Raw genomic sequence first — 18,252 nt, 5'->3', positions numbered from 1 at the left:
CATTCATAAATTCACATGCTTGAATCTTCCCCGTTATTGAGGAGGGAATCCCACTGTCATGATAATGAGTATTACATAGAAATACATTGCATAGCATATCTTAAGCTAGTGACATTGCTAACTAATTCACATTGGCTGAAGTTTGGTTCTTATTAAAACAATCAGGAAGCAACACCTGAGGCACTCTTCCTCTCAAGGGCCACCATATCTCAGATTTCTAACCGCATGTTATGCGAGAAGGGAGTCTGCCTGAGCTCTGCTCAGTTTATCTGATTTTATCTGATTTTGATCATCTGCTGACCTTACTTCAACTTTATTCGAATATTTTCACAGCAGTGCTCAATTTGTTTAAAAAAGTGTCAGTGTCAAGAGGCCACCAGAGGTTGCACCACCCATAGCCACTGTCAGCGCTGCCAATGACTGCACCAACCCCACGATTAACCATCACACTACTAGAAGTGTGAGAACTCAAACTGTTTGAGGGCCCCAAAGCTATAATAATGGCTTGGGCAGCAGCTATTAGTTATTTCTAATGTCAAGTCAAGAGTAACTATTTTTCAGTTCAGAGAACCATAAAAGTTTGACAAAGCCAATAAAGATATTCAGTTCATAAAACAATCACTATAAAAAGATAAACACAATTTATAAAATTACAGCAGCATCTTGTTATTTAAATACAGAAGTAATTTTAAATGAAAAAATAATGCAATAGTGTTTTATATGGTTGAATCCATATCACTTTCTAATTACAGTAGAGCCCTTTATGTAATTCACTATTGCAATACAAATTTCAACGGTAGCCAATGCGTGCAGTAAATTGTTACCATCAATATATGAACAAGGGCGGATATTCCTTAATAATGGAAGCAAAAATCTCGATCTCGACGATTTATATAAAGTGCAAAATGATTCAAAGTGCAGCGTGCTTTGGCTTGAATAATTATCGTATGGGCAGGCATAAGCTTGTCCGACCACTCTTCTTGGTGAGGGAATGCCAACAGAAACTACACAGTGTGTAAACGGCATCTTGTTAGATAAAATCTGAACTGATAATTAGTAGAAAAAGTTAAATAAAATTGCAGTGGGGCAGGAGACAGTTGGGACACTCCCCTATCGCCCAAGTGATGATCGTGTCTATTACCCCTAAAGCGGTGCTCCTCTTTGATAATAGCCTTAGCATTAGGGGTGATGCTTTCATGGTTTCAAAAAGATATCCTAAACCTATTGTATGGAATCTTTCCTTCAGATAATGGAGCCAAGTTATCTTTAGGGCATTGTCCAAGTTTAGACAATCTTTGATGACAGCTCTAGAAAATTTTAGGTCCTCTGAAAGCCAAATCTGGGTCCATAAAAACAGACGGCGTCTACGTCGTCGGAGCCGCTGCTCCCTTTCAATGAGGCCCTTCCCGAAGTCCTCTTGGATACTTGGTTGTGGCCGGCCTTGGGGGCGCCAGTGGATAGGAACATTGCTAGGCGTCATCGCCCGGCGCCTGGTGATCCCGCCTTCTTGGCCACTCACCCCACACCTGAGAGTCTTGTCATTCAGGCCTCGACATCGCAGAGTGCCCTTCCCTCGGTTCCGCTGGATAAGGACTCTAAGAGGCTAGACCAATATGGCAAGAGGTTGTTCTCCTACGCCAGTTTGGGGTTGAGATTGGTTAATATCGCCTGCTTATTGTGCCGTTACTCCCATGCAGTGTGGGATTCGGTGGCGGAGGTTCTGCCTCAGTGCTCTTAGGAGGTCCAGGCTGTCCTTTCCCAAGCGATTGCGGAGGGCAAGGATGTGGCACAGTTTGCCATCAGGTGTGGTTTGGACACCGCTGATTCGTTGGGCAGGGCGATTTCTCCGACGGTGGCATTGCGGCGCCACGCCTGGTTGCGTTCCACTGGCTTCTCACCCGATGACCAGGGCTCGCTCATGGACATGCCCTTCGATGGCTCCCGCCTCTTTGGTGATAAGGCTGACAATGCCCTGGAGTGCTTTAAAGACTCTCGTGCCACAGCCAAGTCTTTGGGTCTTTCCTCAAACTCCTGCCACAATGGGGTTTAGTTCCTTTCTTGGCCAGGGCAGGGGTACCCAGACGCGCTCTTCCAGCAAGCCTGCGCAGAACCAGCCTCAGCGAGGCCGCGGACGTGGATTCCGCAGGGGCGGGTCTGGTAACCAGCGTGCGGGGCAGTCCACTTCCACCCCTTCTGCTTCCGCCTCAACCTTTCTAATCCGAGCTTCAGGGGGTACCCCACGCCAGTGGGTGGCAGGGTTCACCTCCACCTCCACCACTGGGGCGCGATTACGTCGGACAAGTGGGTGCTGCAGATAATCTGCCAAGGTTACTCGCTCCCCTTTCTGTCCTCCCCTCCAGCCATGCCACTTCGGTACAACTGCATGTCGGGGGATCATTTGGCTCTTCTCCGTCAGGAAGTCACGGCCCTCCTGGCCAAGGGGGCCATCGAGTACGTTCCTGATCAGGAAGTAGGGAGTGGTTGCTATTCCCACTACTTTCTGGTCCCCAAGAAGGACAAGTGGGGGCCTGCGCCCCATCTTGGACCTCCGGGACGTCAATCGCTTCCTTCGGAAGGAGAAGTTCAAGATGCTGACTCTGGCTCAGGTCCTGTCTGCTCTGGACCCTGGAGACTGGATGTTAGCGTTGGACTTGCAGCATGCTTATTTTCACATTCCCGTCCTGCCGGCCCACCGGCGTTACCTGTGGTTCACGGTAGGCCAGGAGCATTTTCAGTTTGCCGTGCTCCCCTTCGGCCTTACCAGCGCCCCTCGGGTGTTCACGAAAGTGATGGCGGTGGTCGCAGCTCATCTGTGCAGGTCAGGGGTGTCAGTCTTCCCCTACCTCGATGACTGGCTGTTGAAGGCGGGTTCGCCCCAGGCAGTTGTCTCCCACCTCCAGACTACGGCCGACCTCCTGCATCTGCTGGGGTTCTCCATCAATGTGCCGAAGTCGCACCTGAGTCCCTCTCAGAAGCTCCCTTTCATCGGAGCGGTTCTGGATTCGACGCTGTTTCGGGTTTATCCTCCCGAACAGCGAGTCTGGGATATTCAGGCTATGGTTCTGCTCTTTCAGCCTCTATCACGGGTTTCAGTCAGGATGACCCTCCGGCTTCTGGGCCTGATGGCCTCCTGCATCCTTCTGGTACCGCATGCCAGATGGCATATGTGGACTCTGCAGTGGGACCTGAAGTTCCAGTGGGCGCAGCATCAGGGCAACCTGTCCAATCATGTCCAGATCTCGGAGGGCACTGCACGGCAATGGCAGTGTTGGCTCACGAGTCGCGATTGGGTCAATGGCAGATCCCTCTCCCTTCCCCAACCGAAGCACACAGTAGTGACGGATGCGTCCCTCCTGGGTTGGGGAGGCCACATGGGAGAGGCGGAGATCAGAGGCCTCAGGTCTCAGGCGGAGTCCCGGCTCCATATCAACCTTCTGGAGCTGCGGGCGATCCGGCTTGCACTGAAGGCATTCCTTCCCTCTGTCTGGGGAAGTGTAGTGCAGGTGTTCACGGACAACACCACCACCATGTGGTTTTGCACCAAACAGGGCAGGGTGGGGTCGTGGACCCTATGTCAAGAGGCTCTGCACCTCTGGATGTGGCTGGGACATCAAGGAATTACCTTGGTGGTTGAACACCTGGCAGGTTCTCTGAACGCTATGGCTGACAAACTCAGCCACTGGTGCATGGTGGATCACGAGTGGTGTCTGAACTTGGACGTGGCGCAAGGTCTCTTTCTGCGACGGGGAGAGCCTTAGATAGATCTGTTCGCCACCGAAGAGTACGCTCAATGTCATCAGTTCTGCGCGTTGGAATTTCCAAGTCGGCACTCGTTCGGAGACGCATCTGAAATAAACACGTTAGTTAGATTCCTCACCTTAGAATATCCCCAGGCGTCAGGCTGGATCCGGAAAGATTTTTCGTCAGCAATACCCTTGCGCTTAGCTAGGTGTCGTCTGCAGCTCCGCGTCCGTCGTCGGCGTCGTGCGCCGGGATGACTTAGTCGGAGTACTTAGACGTCAGTTCTTCTTTTTTCCGCGCCTGTAAGCGCCGATCCGGGAAAAGCATACCCTTTTAGTCGTTTTTTTACTAAACTTTTTCGAACTCTTTGGTTCTAATCTTGTCGACATCGACTCTGGTGCCGGTAGGGATGCCTGGTTTTAAGGCCTGTGACTCCTGTCACCGACTGATGTCGGTCACGGACCACCACCGCCGGTGCCTCTATTGCCTTGGAGTCGACCACGACGCCGAGGCGTGCCTCGACTACTGGGCCTTGACTTCAAAAGCTAGGCGAGTACCGGCAGTCGGCTCCGCGCCGCTCCAGGTCCCGGTCGAGGGACTGGTCACGGAGCCGCAGCCACCACCGCTCATCGGGGTCGAAGTCTTCGAAATCGGTTAAGCCGAAGCACAGCAAGAAGTCGAAGAAGCGACATCGCTCTTCTGACTCCCCTCGCTGGTCGCGCGACTCTGCTGAGGGTTCGGGTGGCACCACCCACGCGGCTCCGACGGAGCCGCAGGGGTCCGGTCCGTCCCCATACCCTCCGGTCCCTGGGACTGACGCAACTCCGGGGGAGGTCAGTGCTTTCCTCATGGCCATGAGAAACATGGCTCCGCTGTCGACGCCTGTCGGCGCACCTTCGGACCCCGCAGGCTCGACTGTGAGGCCTAGCGAGCCGGCGGCTCCGGCCCCGGTGCCATCGTCGACTCCTGTCCCGACGCCGCAGGTCCCCGGGGATCCAGGCCTGGTCCCCAGTCGACCTCACGACCCCTCCGCCGGCGCCAACTCCTCCGATGCCACCCCCGGCGACGTCCCCGGATGCCGCCGTTCCCCAGTTTAGTCCCGGTCCGGGCCCGGCATCTTCTGCCTGGATCAGATAATTCCACCTGTATACCAGGAATCGGATGACGGTGACGACTGGGAGGGGTCTGAGGACCCTCTGGCCCGGCAGGGCCAGTTATCTCAGGACTGGGCAGATGAGCTGGGGGATGCCAGTGGTCTTGACACCTCTCCTGACATTGGCTTCATCTCTCCTCCTACCGTGGCTTCGGAGGAAGGTGCTGCATTTTCAGTGGTGCTGCGCAAGGCGGCCGAAGCCCTTGGGCTGGAGCTGCCTGCTGTGGCCGCGAGGACGAATCTCCTCACAGAGGTGCTTCAACCGTCAACAAGCTCCTCGGAGCCTCTGCTGCAGTTCAATGAGGCACTCAGTGACGTTCTGAAGGGCACCTGGTCCAAGCCCTCCATAGTTCCTCCTGTGGAACGGAACGTGGCCTGGCGCCACCGCCCTGCACCGGGCGACCCCAGTTTTCTGTCCATGCACCCCACGCCCGAGAGCCTGGTTATCCAGGCTTCTACTTCCCAGACTTCCTTCCCGTCCGCTCCCCCGGATCGGGAATCCAAGAGACTAGAACAGTTTGGTAAGAAGTTCTTCTCCTTAGTTTGGGATTACGGTCTATTAACACTGCTTGTCTTTTGGACCATTACTCCCACTCCCTGTGGGAAACGGTGGAGGACGTGCTGCCCCAGTGCCCGGAGGAGGCCCGGACACGGCTCGCCCAGGCTCTTGCCGAGGGGCGGGATGCAGCACGGCATGCAATCCTATGTGGACTGGAAACTACGGACTCGATGGGTAGGGCAATGTCTACCACGGTAACACTTCGTCACCACGCCTAGCTGCGGTCCACAAGTTTTTCTGGGGATGTCCATAGCACCCTCATGGACATGCCCTTCTATGGCAGTCGTCTTTTTAGCGACAAAGCGGATAGTGCGCTGGAGCGCTTTAAGGACTCTAGGGCTACGGCCAAGTCTTTGGCCTCTCGGCCCGCGCCCGCAAACTTACGCTTTTCGTCCCATTCGTGGCCAATGGAGGGGCGCGCCTCACGCCGACTAGCCACAGGCCACAGAACCAACCTCCGCGCGGACGTGGATTCTGCCAAGGCGGTACTGGGGAACAACGTGCCGGTCCGTCCACATCTACCCCAGCAGCATCCGCCTCACAGCCCTCCTAGTCCGAGCTTTCAGGCCTATTCCACGCCAGTGGGAGGCAGAGTTCGCCATCACCTGCTCCACTGGCGCACCATTACATCGGACAGGTGGGTGCTGCAAATCGTCCGAAGGGGCTACTCCCTCCCCTTCGAGCCGACCCCACCAGCCACCACAGTGCCACCGAATTTCGGGGGATCACTTGCAACTTCTGCAGGAGGAAGTTACGGCCCTCTTGGCCAAGGGGGCCATCAAGCGCGTTCCTAGTCCAGAAGTAGGTCGTGGTTGTTATTCCCACTACTTTCTGGTTCCCAAGAAGGGCAAAGGGGGCCTACGCCCTATCTTGTACCTCCGGAGCGTCAACACCTTCCTCCGGAAGGAGAAGTTCAAGATGCTCACTGTAGCTCAGGTTCTGACTGCCCTAGACCCTCGAGGCTGGATGGTAGTGTTGGACTTGCAGGACGCTTATTTCCACATCCCCGTCCTGCCAGCCCACCGGTGTTACCTGCGATTCACGGTGGGCCAGGAGCATTTTCAGTTTACCGTGCTCCCCTTCGGCCTCACCAGTGCCCCTCGGGTGTTCACGAAAGTGATGGCGACGGTCGCAGCTCATCTGCGCAGATCAGGGGTGTAGGAGAGTAGGGTCTGCTTCCTATGGTCACCCCCACTTTTTGATTTTGCTTCACTGGTTTTCGACTTAGATGTGGCTGTGGGCCTGTTAATCAGACCCACAGCCCAGCTGTTGTCTCTAAATTCATACTATGTACTTTAGGTACATAACCCAATTAGTAAGGATCACCCTATAGGGCCCTGTACAGTGTACCTTAAGTACCCAGGGCATGGGTGTACCCTATGCCTACCAGGGGCTGCAGCATGTATTATGCCACCCCTGGCTGGCCTCCCATCATGACACAACTGGCTGAACACTCAGCTGGGGCAAGGTCGTGTAATCAGCCCTTGCTTAGGTATAGTATTCCTATACCTACCTTATATATAGACACATGGGTAACCTTTCAGTCACTCCTATGGCAGGCCTTAACAATCCTGAAGGCAGAGTGCTTGGTAACATGTGAGATGGTGCTCTAGCATGAGCTGAGCCTGTCTGCAGCTTTCGGAACCATGTCCTTCTAGCTGTTCTATGATATTGCCTACCATATACTCTTAAAGTGCCTTATAATCCTCGCGGTTATGGTAACTATGGTTTGGCTTTATCAAAACATGTCATGTAAGGTGTCTAACACTTTGGAATACTACCCCAACACCATTTCTGGCGATGAGGATAGTATTCCCCCCTTCTAGAGGGAGATGACATGTTGAAGACCTACTACCCGGTTAAAGTTAACCAGAGCCCCAGCATCACAAAATGGATGCTGCTGCCACAGACACAAGTCTGACCTCCTGCTGCTGGGAGTCCTTCCAGCGAGGGAGGCTTGGAAAATAGGTTTCCTGCCTTGGGAGGTGCTAGCACCACCCTAGACAGGGCTTAGTGTATTGGGGCAGGGAGGGATGAAAGAAACGAGACACTGCCTGGGGCACACAAGGTGTCCCATGCATAGTCCGGTTCAAACCGGTGCTGGGGCACTCCAACCCCAGTCCTGGCGCGAAACTGGACAAAGGGAAGGGGGTGTAACCACCCCCCTCCCTGGTCCCACCCATAAGAGGGACCTAGCAGGTAACTCAGGCCCCCAGATTAGTATAAGAGTGGGAACTGAGTCCCTAGGACTTTGGATTATCCTGAACTGAAACTAGACACGAAACTCTGGACCTTCGACATTCGACAAGAAGACTGAAGAATCTCCCTTGTGGCCAAGGAGTGGCCACCCTGTGCAAACAGGCACCAACATGCGACCTGCCGTTTGCTTTGCCCAAGTTCTACGAGGAACCGACTGCAGAGCCCGACCAGCGCCTTGACCTCCAGACTTCTCTGACTCTGATCCACAGCCAAGCTGAGATCCGTGGAGGCGACGAGAGACGTGGGACCGGCTACCTGGGAAAATTGGCGAGTAGATTCCAGCGCAGCTTCTGAGGCATCCTCGAAGTTGTGCTCTGGGGATTGAGAAGCCCCAACCCCGAGCACCTTATGCACCGAAGATCAGCCCTCCACGAGTTCTGCGTGGGGCCCTTTCTGCATTTTCCTGCTCGACGCGCCTGTCCGGTTGCTTGCCCGTTCTGCTAGTAGCCTCAATGACGACGAACCCTTGACTTGCCACCACTGGTTTGGCTCCTCCAGACTGGCCATTGCTTCCCTGTGAAAGAGAACCACCTCAGACCCACCTGGTCTGCACCTGAAGCGAATTTCCCATTCCGCGTGGGTTGCCTTTGCCAAGGCTTGTTGACTCCAATCGGGACGCCGACTCCGCCATCAGCAAGATCCTTCGTGGGACAGCTCGTACCCTGGTTCTGGTCGTCCTCGACGCCTCCTGGTCCACGCAGCTGCAGAGACCAGCTTCAAGTCATCACCTGTGTTCTGCACGAGATCGCCTGGTTCCTTCCTGGTTCCACACGGTCACTGGCTAGTGACCCAGACTTTGTCCCCTCTGCTTGCAGGTGTTTTTCCTTCAAGATCCACCCTTGGATCCACCGGACAGCTTCCTCCTGGCCGCCTGCCAGCAACTGTTCTTCAGGCATCCATAGGATCCAGCGACGACACCCGACACATCTTCACACCTATGCACCCGTCTCTTCTGGGTGAGGTAACGCGAGTACTCCGGTGCTCCACTGGATATTGACTATCCAAGTGTCTAAGTCTCTAGTTGCTTCCTCCTAGTTACTTTGGAAGAGTCCTTATTCTTCTTATTTCTAATTACTACATTCCCATTAACTTTAATGTAACCCGCGTGTGTGTTTTTACACTGCACACTCTTCCCGTGGGCCTCCCACTTCCTAACTATTGGTAGGGTAGTGTAGCCCCAGCGATGCCCTAGGCCTGCTCCCTGTTCGTGACGTGGTACTTATACCACTTTCTTAGTATATGGTTTGCGTGGCCCCTGGGCCTAACTGTATTTTTCCTGTGTAACTTAACGTATGCTACTTAAGAAATTGTTGTGCTTAGACCTCTGAACTCATAAAGAGTGCTGAGGGTATATGTAGAATAAATACATTCGAATTTTATATATATCTGGTGTGGTGTCCTTTCATTTGTTATTCAAGGGATTGTAATGGTATAACAGCTGGCTTCACATGCCATACAGAGTTTAGCCTAAGACTGCTCTTGTCCATGCTACCACTAGGATAGCTGGTCTATAAGGTTGACTTTACAACCAATCACCATAGAACTAGTGACTTCATATATCAGGCCAACTTCTCACAAGGGGTTTCAGTCTTCCCCCTCTCTCGACGACTGGTTGTTGAAGGCGGGCTCGCCCCAGGCAGTCGTCTCCCACCTCCAGACTACGGCAGACCTCTTGCATTCGCTGGGGTTCTCCATCAACGTACCGAAGTCGCATCTGAGTCCCTCCCAGCAGCTCCTCTTCATCGGAGCGGTTCTGGACTCGGCGCAGTTCCGGGCCTATCCTCCGGAACAGCGGGTCCGGGATATTCAGGCTCTGATTCCCATCTTTCCGGGTTTCGGTCAGGTTGGTGCTGCGGCTTCTGGGTCTGGTGGCCTTCTGCATCCTGTTGGTGCATCACGCCAGATGGCGAATGCAGGCTCTGCAGTGGGACCTGAAGTTTCAGTGGGCCCAGCATCGGGCAACCTGTCCGACAACGTCCTGATCTCGGAGCGCACTGCGAGACAGTTGCAGTGGTGGCTCACGGATCGCGATTGGGTCAGTGGCAGATCTCTCTCCCTACCCCAACCGGAGCACATAGTGGTGACGGATGCGTCTCTTCTAGGATGGGAGGGCCACATGGGAGAGGCAGAGATCAGAGGCCTCTAGTCTCCGGCGGAGTCCCGGCTCCATATCAACCTTCTGGAGCTGGGGGCGATCCGGCTTGCCCTGAAGGCATTCCTTCCCACTGTCCGGGGAAGTGTAGTGCAGGTGTTCACGGACAACACCACCGCCATGTGGTATTGCAACAAACAAGGCAGGGTGGGGTTGTGGACCCTTTGTTAGGAGGCTCTGCGCCTCTGGTTCAACATCTGGCTGGTTCTATGAACGCCAGGGCGGATGAACTCAGACGCCGGTTCATGATGGATCACGAGTGGTGTCTGAACTTGGACGTGGCACAAGGCCTCTTTCGGCAGTGGGGAGAGCCTTGGTTCGATCTATTCGCCACCGAAGAGAACGCTCAATGTCATCAGTTCTGCGCATTGGGATTTCCAAGTCGGCACTCGCTCGGGGATGCCTTTCGTCGCGAGTGGAGTTGCGGTCTATTGCACGCCTTTCCGCCTATACCACTTCTGCCCAGAGTGCTGAAGAAGATCAAGCGCGACTGGGCCCAGGTCATCTTGGTGGCTCCGGATTGGGCACGAAGATTCTGGTATCCCGAGCTACTCAGTTTGTAGATGGATCCCCCGTTACGACTGCCTCTTCAGGAGGACCTTCTGTCGCAGCAGCAGGGGACGGTCCTCTTCTCCCAAACCTGTCCAGCCTCCACCTCCATGCGTGGAGATTGAGCGACGGCAGTTGATGCCATTTGACTTGCCTCCTGAAGTCTGTAATGTTATTCGGGCGGGCGGTGCACAAGCGAACCATCTCTTGGTGGGTCATTTTGTGTATCAAAGCTTGTTACTCCTTGGCTAAAAAGGAACCTCCTGTAGGGCCCATTCCACTCTGGCCACAGCGGCGACGACTGCCCTGGGCCGGGGAGTCCTCTTGCAGGACATCTGTCAGGCAGCAACGTGGGCCTCGCTACACACGTTTGCTAAACATTATTGCCTGGACAGCCAAGTCCGGAGAGACGGCTTCTTTGGCCGTTCTGTTCTCCAGGACTTTCTGCGGTGATCTTGGTGCGCAGACCCACCACCGGGGTTGGTATTGCTGGGGTATCTATTCTAAGGTGAGTAATCTAACTAACGTGTTTCTTTCAGATGAACAAGTTACTTCCCTTCGGTAACGATATATCTGTGCGAAACATTAGTTAGATTCCTCACGACCCACCCATCCTCCCCGTTCTGCGAACCGATATCTAGGGTCGAGGTTATCCCTTTCAGGGCCCTAGAATTTTTTGGTACCAGTGTCGGTCTCTTGCATGGCTCTGCGTTCCTGGCGCGGAAAGCTATGTACAAGAACTGACGTCAGCGCTCGAGGGCAGCGTCTAAGTACTCCGACGTCATCCCAGTACACGACGACGGACGCGGAGCCGCAGACGACGCCTAGCAACGCGCAAGGGTATTGCTGACGAAAAATCTTTCCGGATCCTGCCTGAATCTAACTAATTAATCTAACTAATTAATGTTTCTTACAGATATATCGTTACCGAAGGTAAGTAACTTGTTATTTTAGTCTCGAGTGGAGTTGCGGTCTGTTTGCCTTTCCGCCTATACCACTTCTGCCCAGAGTGCTGAAGAAGATCAGGCGCGACCAGGCCCAAGTTATTCTTGTGGCTCTGGACTGGGCTCGAAGAGTATGGTATCCCGAGCTTCTCAGTATGAGCATCGATCCTCCGGTCCGTCTGCCTCTTCGGGAGGATCTTCTGTCGCAGCAGCAGCGGATGGTCCTCCATGCGAACCTGTCCAGCCTCCACCTCCATGCTTGGAGATTGAGCGACGACAGTTGACACCTTTCGATCTTCCTTCCGAAGTCTTTGATGTCATCCTGGTAGCCAGGCGTCCCTCCACTAAAACGGTGTACACCTGTAGGTGGAACAGATTTGTGGCATGGTGCACAGCTAAGACTGTGGATCCCCTTTCTGCCCCTCTTTCGGAATTTCTTCTGTTGCTTCTCTCTTTGGCCCAGCAGGGCTCTGCTCTGGGTACTCTTAAAGGTTATCTTTCGGCCATCTCTGCCTTTCTATGGCTTCCAGATCAGCCTTCTCTTTTTAAGTCCCCGGTTGTTAACCGTTTTCCCCATAAAGACTCAGTGGGACTTGAATCTTGTCTTGACTTTTCTGATGTGCGCTCCCTTTGAGACCCTTCATAACTGTCCCTTACGTCTTCTTACTCTCAAGACGGCTTTCCTAGTAGCTATCACCTCTGCCAGGAGAGTGAGTGAGCTCCAGGCTCTTTCTTCCAAACCTCCTTTCCTTTTTGTTCATCTGGACAAGGTGTTTCTGAGGACACGTCCTTCTTTCTTGCCAAAGGTTGTCACGCCCTTCCACATCGGGCAGACCATCACTTTGCCCACCTTTTTTCCGCATCCTTCAAGGGAAGAGGAACGGCTCCACCATCTGGACCCAAAATGTGCGCTCACATTATATCTGCAGCGTACACAGCAGCAGTTCCGGGTGGAAGATCAGCTCTTTGTTGGCTACGTGGGCGCCAAAAGAGGTCGGGCGGTGCACAAACGGACCATCTCCTGGTGGGTCGTTCTGTGCATCAAAGCCTGTTACTCCTTGGCCAAGAAGGAGCCTCCTGTGGGACTGCATGCCCATTCGACCAGGTCAACTGCAGCCACTAGTGCCTTGGGACGCGGTGTCCCCTTGCAGGGTATTTGTCAGGCAGCTACTTGGGCCTCGCTGCACACGTTTACCAAGCACTACTGCCTTGACAGTCAGGTCCGGAAAGACGGCTTCTTTGGCCGTTCTGTGCTCCGTGACTTTCTGGTGTAATCTTGTTCGCAGACTCACCACCGGGGTTGGTATTGCTGGGGTATCTATTCTAAAAAAAGGAATCTGGGGCGTGCCCACGATGGCGGCGAGATAGGACACGAGTCTCTATCCCTCCGGCGCTGCCGTTTCTCATCCTTGCTTAATCCCCCCTTCTGGTGCCCATCTGTGCTCACCGGAGGGTGCTTGGCTGGGTGTGGTTGCTTCGCGGCTGGTGGCGGCTCCCGTTCCGGTGCTTGTTGCTGAGGTTACTTCCCTGCGGTGCATCCCTCCCGGCCCCGGTATTGCTGCGGCCCGGAGGGGAGTGAGCGGTGCACCCGACGTCCAGGGCGCGTGGCGGAGGTGCGCCAATACCGCTGATTGGAGCCCTCCTGGGGTGAAAACGGAGCCGAAGTGAGGTTGGCGCGGTGGCGCCCGGGAGTGCTTTGTGGCGGGCGCCATCTCTCCTGCTGCAGTGACGGCCTGGCTGGGGCTGCGAAAATGGTGGCCGATGCTCTGGGCCTCTGACGGAGCTTGAGGAAGGCCAAGGCTGTGCACCCTTCTTGGGCCCTGAAGCTGGTGTGGGGTCTGCTGGTGACGGCGGTGGCCCCCGGAAGCAGGAGGTGGGGAGGATCGGCTGGGTGCGGGGCACGCTGCCGGCACGTGACGACGTCGGTCCGCAGATCAGCGGATGGAGCTTCGCTCAGCGGGGAAGACCGCGGATGAGGGAGTGACGCGAGGACCAAATGGGGTGCTGATGGGGCAAGTCTGGCGAGTGGCTGCTGTGGAGTGACTGACCTCAGCGCTGGGTCCAGTGAGAGGGAGGAGACAAGTGGAGGCCCGTGCTGTGAGTTGAAGGTGGGGCCTACCTGGCAGTGACTGCAGGGCCTTGCTTGCTGAGGCCTGTCAGCTTGATGCATCGTGCAGTGGTGGCTGGGTCTGAGGATGCCTGCATGTCTGGTCCTAACCTGACAGACAGCGTGTTGACGTCTGGCGGGGTCTGTGGACAGAGTCTCTTCCCCGAGCAAACTGAGGCTGTTGGGCCTGCTGTGTCCTGGAGTCCTACTGGTGCTGGTCTTGTCGGTTGGCTGGAGGGAGGTGGACGTGCCTGGCTCTTCCGGGGCCTATTCATCTACGTGTGCCCTAGACTTGGCTGCCCTTTTGGTGGAGGTTGAAGTCGGCGGTGAGCTTCACTTGATCTGTAGGTGGAGTTACTGCTGCTGGGGTACGACGGTGGGAGCGGCTGGCGTGGTTCTCCCTTTCTCCCAGCGGAGTATTGGGCTGCGCGCTCTGTCCCGGCTGTCCGGCCCCTGTGTTGTTGGTGAGCAGGCGCTTGGCTCCAGTTGGGTACAAGCTGTGGGGGCTGCGGAGCGCGTCGGAGCTAAGATGTCGAAGTCCAGAGGGCGGAGGGAGAAGTCTCTGAAAGATCTTATGCAGAAACAGACGGGCTCGTCTGCCTTGCAGCGTGCGGTCGGGGCTCCGGCGGTGGATGAAGAGGATGCGCCAGCGACTAAGGCCTTTATGCTCGAACTCTTCTCGGCTATTAAGGAGGACATCCAGGATCTTCAGTCGCAGCTCTCTGCTGACCTGCGCGAGGTGCAGCGGGACGTCGATGGCATTGGTGAGTGGGTGGCAATGCTGGAGGAGCATGATCTCAGCAGGGAGGACGCTCTCCATCAGCTCCAACAGGAAATGTTGCGTCTGAGGGGGAAGAATGTGGAGCTCCAGGCGCACGTGGAAGATTTGGAGAACCGCTCCAGACGTAATAACATTCGGATTCGTGCGGTCCCTTGAAAGGGTGAGGGCGACGACCTGCGAGCCTACGTCAGTGCTTTGTTTCTACAGATTCTCGGGGATGAGGAGTTAACAGAGATTCGGATGGACCGGGTTCATCGGGATGGGCCTGCCGTGTGGTGCCAAAGCTCCCCCTCCTGATATACTTGTTTGCGTCCACGACTTTCAATTGAAGGAGCGTATCCTGCATAGAGCGCGGGATCTGAATCTGGTGCAGTTCCGTGGTCACCAACCCATGCTTTTCCAAGATCTGGCCGCCTTCACTCTGAGCATGCGCAGAGACTTTAAGCCCATTACTAACCACCTTCGCGATCAACAAATCCCTTACTCCTGGGGTCACCAGTTTCGTCTTATCTTAAAGTACAATGGCACTTTGCACCAGCTCCGCTCTTTGGAGGAAGCGTATGACTTATTGCGCATTGAGAAGCCCGCCGATGGGATGGGAGCTAAGGGGTCGACCCCTCGCAGGCGCCGTCGCTCCTCGGGGTGGTGGCGAGTGGGGGCAGCGCGAGCCACGGATAGCCCGGCAACACCTTGAGTCATTCACCATGGCAACCACTTGGGTGTTTTATCTGGCGCCGGAGGGAGGAGATGTTTGTGTCTGTGGGTTTACCCCGCGACTTGGTCGTCGAGTTGACAACTGCGGTCGACCTGTTGTGGTCTGGGCCTGTGCCACGTTTCCCCAGACACTGTATTTTGTGACGAACTTTTGTCATGTTTTTTGGCTTGCTCATTGTTTTGTATTTTTCAGGGGTTTTCTTTGGGAGTTGTACAGGGTATTTTGGGGTTTTAATTTGGGACTCCGCATCAGCTCACGAGTTTCCAAGGCAGACCACTGGTTTGAGTCAGCTGGTCCTCACTACTTATGGGGTGGGTGGTCTAGAGCGGATAACTAGCCCTGCGCTTCCCTGTTACTGTGATGGGTAGCGACCTGAAAATCGTTAGTTTAAATGTACGGGGGCTGAATAATCCTGCAAAGCGAGCCGCAATCCTCTCCCTCTTAGAGAATGCTGGGGGCGATGTCTGTTTACTCCAGGAAACCCACCTGCTAGCTATAGACACTAAACGCATGCGGGATAGGCGGTTCCCGCAACAGTTCTGGTCCTCGGGACCGTCTAAGAAAAGCGGGTTGGCGATCCTTCTTAGTGCAAAGTCGCAATGTAAAGTGGTTTCCACGGTGGCTGGCATACGGGGGCGGGTGCTGGCTGTCTGGATGCATTGGGGGGATGAGTGTTTGACAGTGGGTTCGTTATATGCCCCTATTGAGCATCAGGAGCCATTTTTGCACCAGGCCTTGTCCGAGGTGCTTGCCTCACCCGATTCGGCGCTCTTGATTGGAGGGGATCTTAATGTGGTTATGGACCCTATATTAGATACGTCAGAACAGAAGTCTACTCAGGCTGGAGCGCTGTCGCAGTCTGGGAAGCAGTGGTTGGCAGACTGCGGGTTGTGTGATGTGTGGCGAGTGCAGCATCCTACTGTGCGTGATTACACTTCTCAGCGGCGCATAAAACATATGCGGGCCTTTGTGAGAAGTTGGCCTGATGTATGATGTCACTAGTTCTAGTGTACACCTTATATCAGTCCAAACAACCCTTATGGTGATTGGTTGTAAAGTCAACCTTATAGACCAGCTATCCTAGTGGTAGCATGGACAAGAGCAGTCTTAGGCTAAACTCTGAATGGCATGTGAAGCCAGCTGTGATACCATATATAATCCCTTGAATACCAAATGAAAGGACACCACAACAGATATATATATAAAATAAAGTGTATTTATTCTAGTCAAACCCTCAGCACTCTTTATGAGATTAGAGGTAAGTACAACACAGTCTTATTCAAGCATACATTAAGTCACACAGGTAAGTAATACAGTTAGGCACTAGGGGCCACGCAAACCATATACTAAAGAAGTGGTATAAGGGCCACTGTCACGGAAATAGGATAGGCCTAGGCCTAGGGAATCGCTGGGGCTACACTACACTAGCAACAGTTAGGAAGTGGGAGGCCCACGGGATTCAGGTGCAGAGTGGAAACACTCACGCGTAATGCGTAAAAGTCGATAGAATTACTAGCAGTTAGAAATTAACAGTTTAAGGACACTTCTGAAGCAGCTAGAGAGTCGAGACTCGGAAACTAGACCCTAGGATAGTCACTACCCTTGTGAGCACCGAAGTACCCAAGTTACCTAGCCCACGGTCTGCGGGTGCATAGGTGTGAACTTGCGTCGGGTTTCGTCGTGGACTTCTATGGATGCCTGAAGGAAAGTTGCTGACAGGCAGTCAGTGAAGAGTGTCCGGTGGATCCCAAGGCTGGGATCAAGAAGAGAGGAGACCTGCAAGCAGAGGGGACAGAGTCAAGGTCACTAGCCAGTGACCACGTGGAACCAGGAAGGAACCCAGCGATGTCGTGAAGATTGCAGGTGAAGGTGAAGCTTGTCGCTGCAGCCACGGGGACCAGGAGACGTCGAGGACGACCAGGACCAGGAGGCGAGCTGTCCCACGGAGGCTCTTGCTGTCGGCGGTGTCAAAGTTGAACTAGGACTCACCAAGCCTTGGCAAGCGGAACCCACGAAGAACGGAGGACTTGCTTCTGGTGCAGACCAGGAAGGTCTGGGGTGCTTCTCCTTTGCAGGGAAGCGGGAGCCAGTCTGGAGGAGCCAAACCAGCAGTGAAGATTTCGGGATGCGTCGTCACAGAGGCCACTAGCCAACGGGCAAGCAACCGGACAGGCGCGGCAAGCAGGAAAATGCAGAAGGGCCCCACGCAGGACTCGTGGAGTGTGGGGGGCTGATCTTCGGTGCAGATGGTGCTTGGGGTTGGGGCTTCTCAATCCCCGGTGCACAACTTCGAGGGTGCCTCAGAAGCAGCGCTGGAAGATACTAGCCACTTTTCCCAGGTTGCCGGTCCCACGTCTCTCGTCGCCTCCACGGATCTCAGCTCAGCTGTGGATGTGGATCAGGGTCGGAGAAGTCTGGAAGTCAAGGCTCTGGTCGGGCTCTGCAGTCGGTCCCTCGTAGAACTTCAGCAAAGCAAAGGGTAGTCTCTTGATGGTGCCTGTTTGCACAGGGTAGCCACTCCTTGGCCACAAGGGAGATTCTTCAGTCTTCTTCTTTCGTCGAATGTCGAAGGTCCAGAGTTTCTGTTCAAGTTGCAGGTTCAGGATAATCTAATCTCCTGGGGCCCAGCTACCACTCTTATACTAATCTGGGGGGCTGGGTTACCTGCTAGGTCACGCCTTATGGGTGGGACCTGGAAGGGGGGTGGTTACACCCCCTTCCCTTTGTCCAGTTTCGCGCCAGGACTGGGGCTGGAGTGCCCCAGCACCGGTTTGAACTGGACTATGCATGGGACACCTTGTGTGCCCCAGGCATGTCTCATTCCTTTCAGCCCGCCCTGCCCCAATACACTAAGTCTGTCTGGGGAGGTGCTAGCACCTCCCCAAGCAGGAAACCTATTGTCCAAGCCGCCCTTGCCGGGATCACTCCCAGCAGCAGGAGGTCAGACTCGTGTCTGTGGCAGCAGCATCCATTTTGTGATGCTGAGGCTTTGGTTAGAGTTAAACAGCAAAGTAGGATTTTAACATGTCTCTCCCTCTAGAAGGGAGGAATAATATCCTCATCACCAGAAATGGTATGGGGGTATTATTCCAAAGTGTTAGACACCTTACACGACATGTTTTGATAAAGCCAAACCATAGTGACCATAACCGTTTAAGATTATAAGGCACTTTAAGAGTATATGGTAGGCTATATCATAGAACAGCTATAAGGACATGGTTCCGAAAGCTGCAGACAGGCTCAGCTCATGCTAGAGCACCATCTCACATGTTACCAAGCTCTCTGCCTCCAG

At 54.4% G+C, this 18,252-nt stretch overlaps 1 protein-coding gene across 2 annotated transcripts in view; it reads left to right on the top strand.

Annotated features, from left to right (window-relative positions):
* MED14 (mediator complex subunit 14) overlaps positions 1–18,252 on the top strand; it is a 1,045,467-nt gene that overhangs the window by 846,915 nt on the left and 180,300 nt on the right. The gene's annotated exons all lie outside the window — the stretch shown is intronic.

Source organism: Triturus cristatus, chromosome 8 (genome assembly GCF_964204655.1).
Source record: "Triturus cristatus chromosome 8, aTriCri1.1, whole genome shotgun sequence".
NCBI classification, from domain to species: Eukaryota; Metazoa; Chordata; class Amphibia; order Caudata; family Salamandridae; genus Triturus; species Triturus cristatus.
Note: the sequence above shows the minus strand (reverse complement) of the source record. Positions and strands in the feature narration are given on the sequence as shown.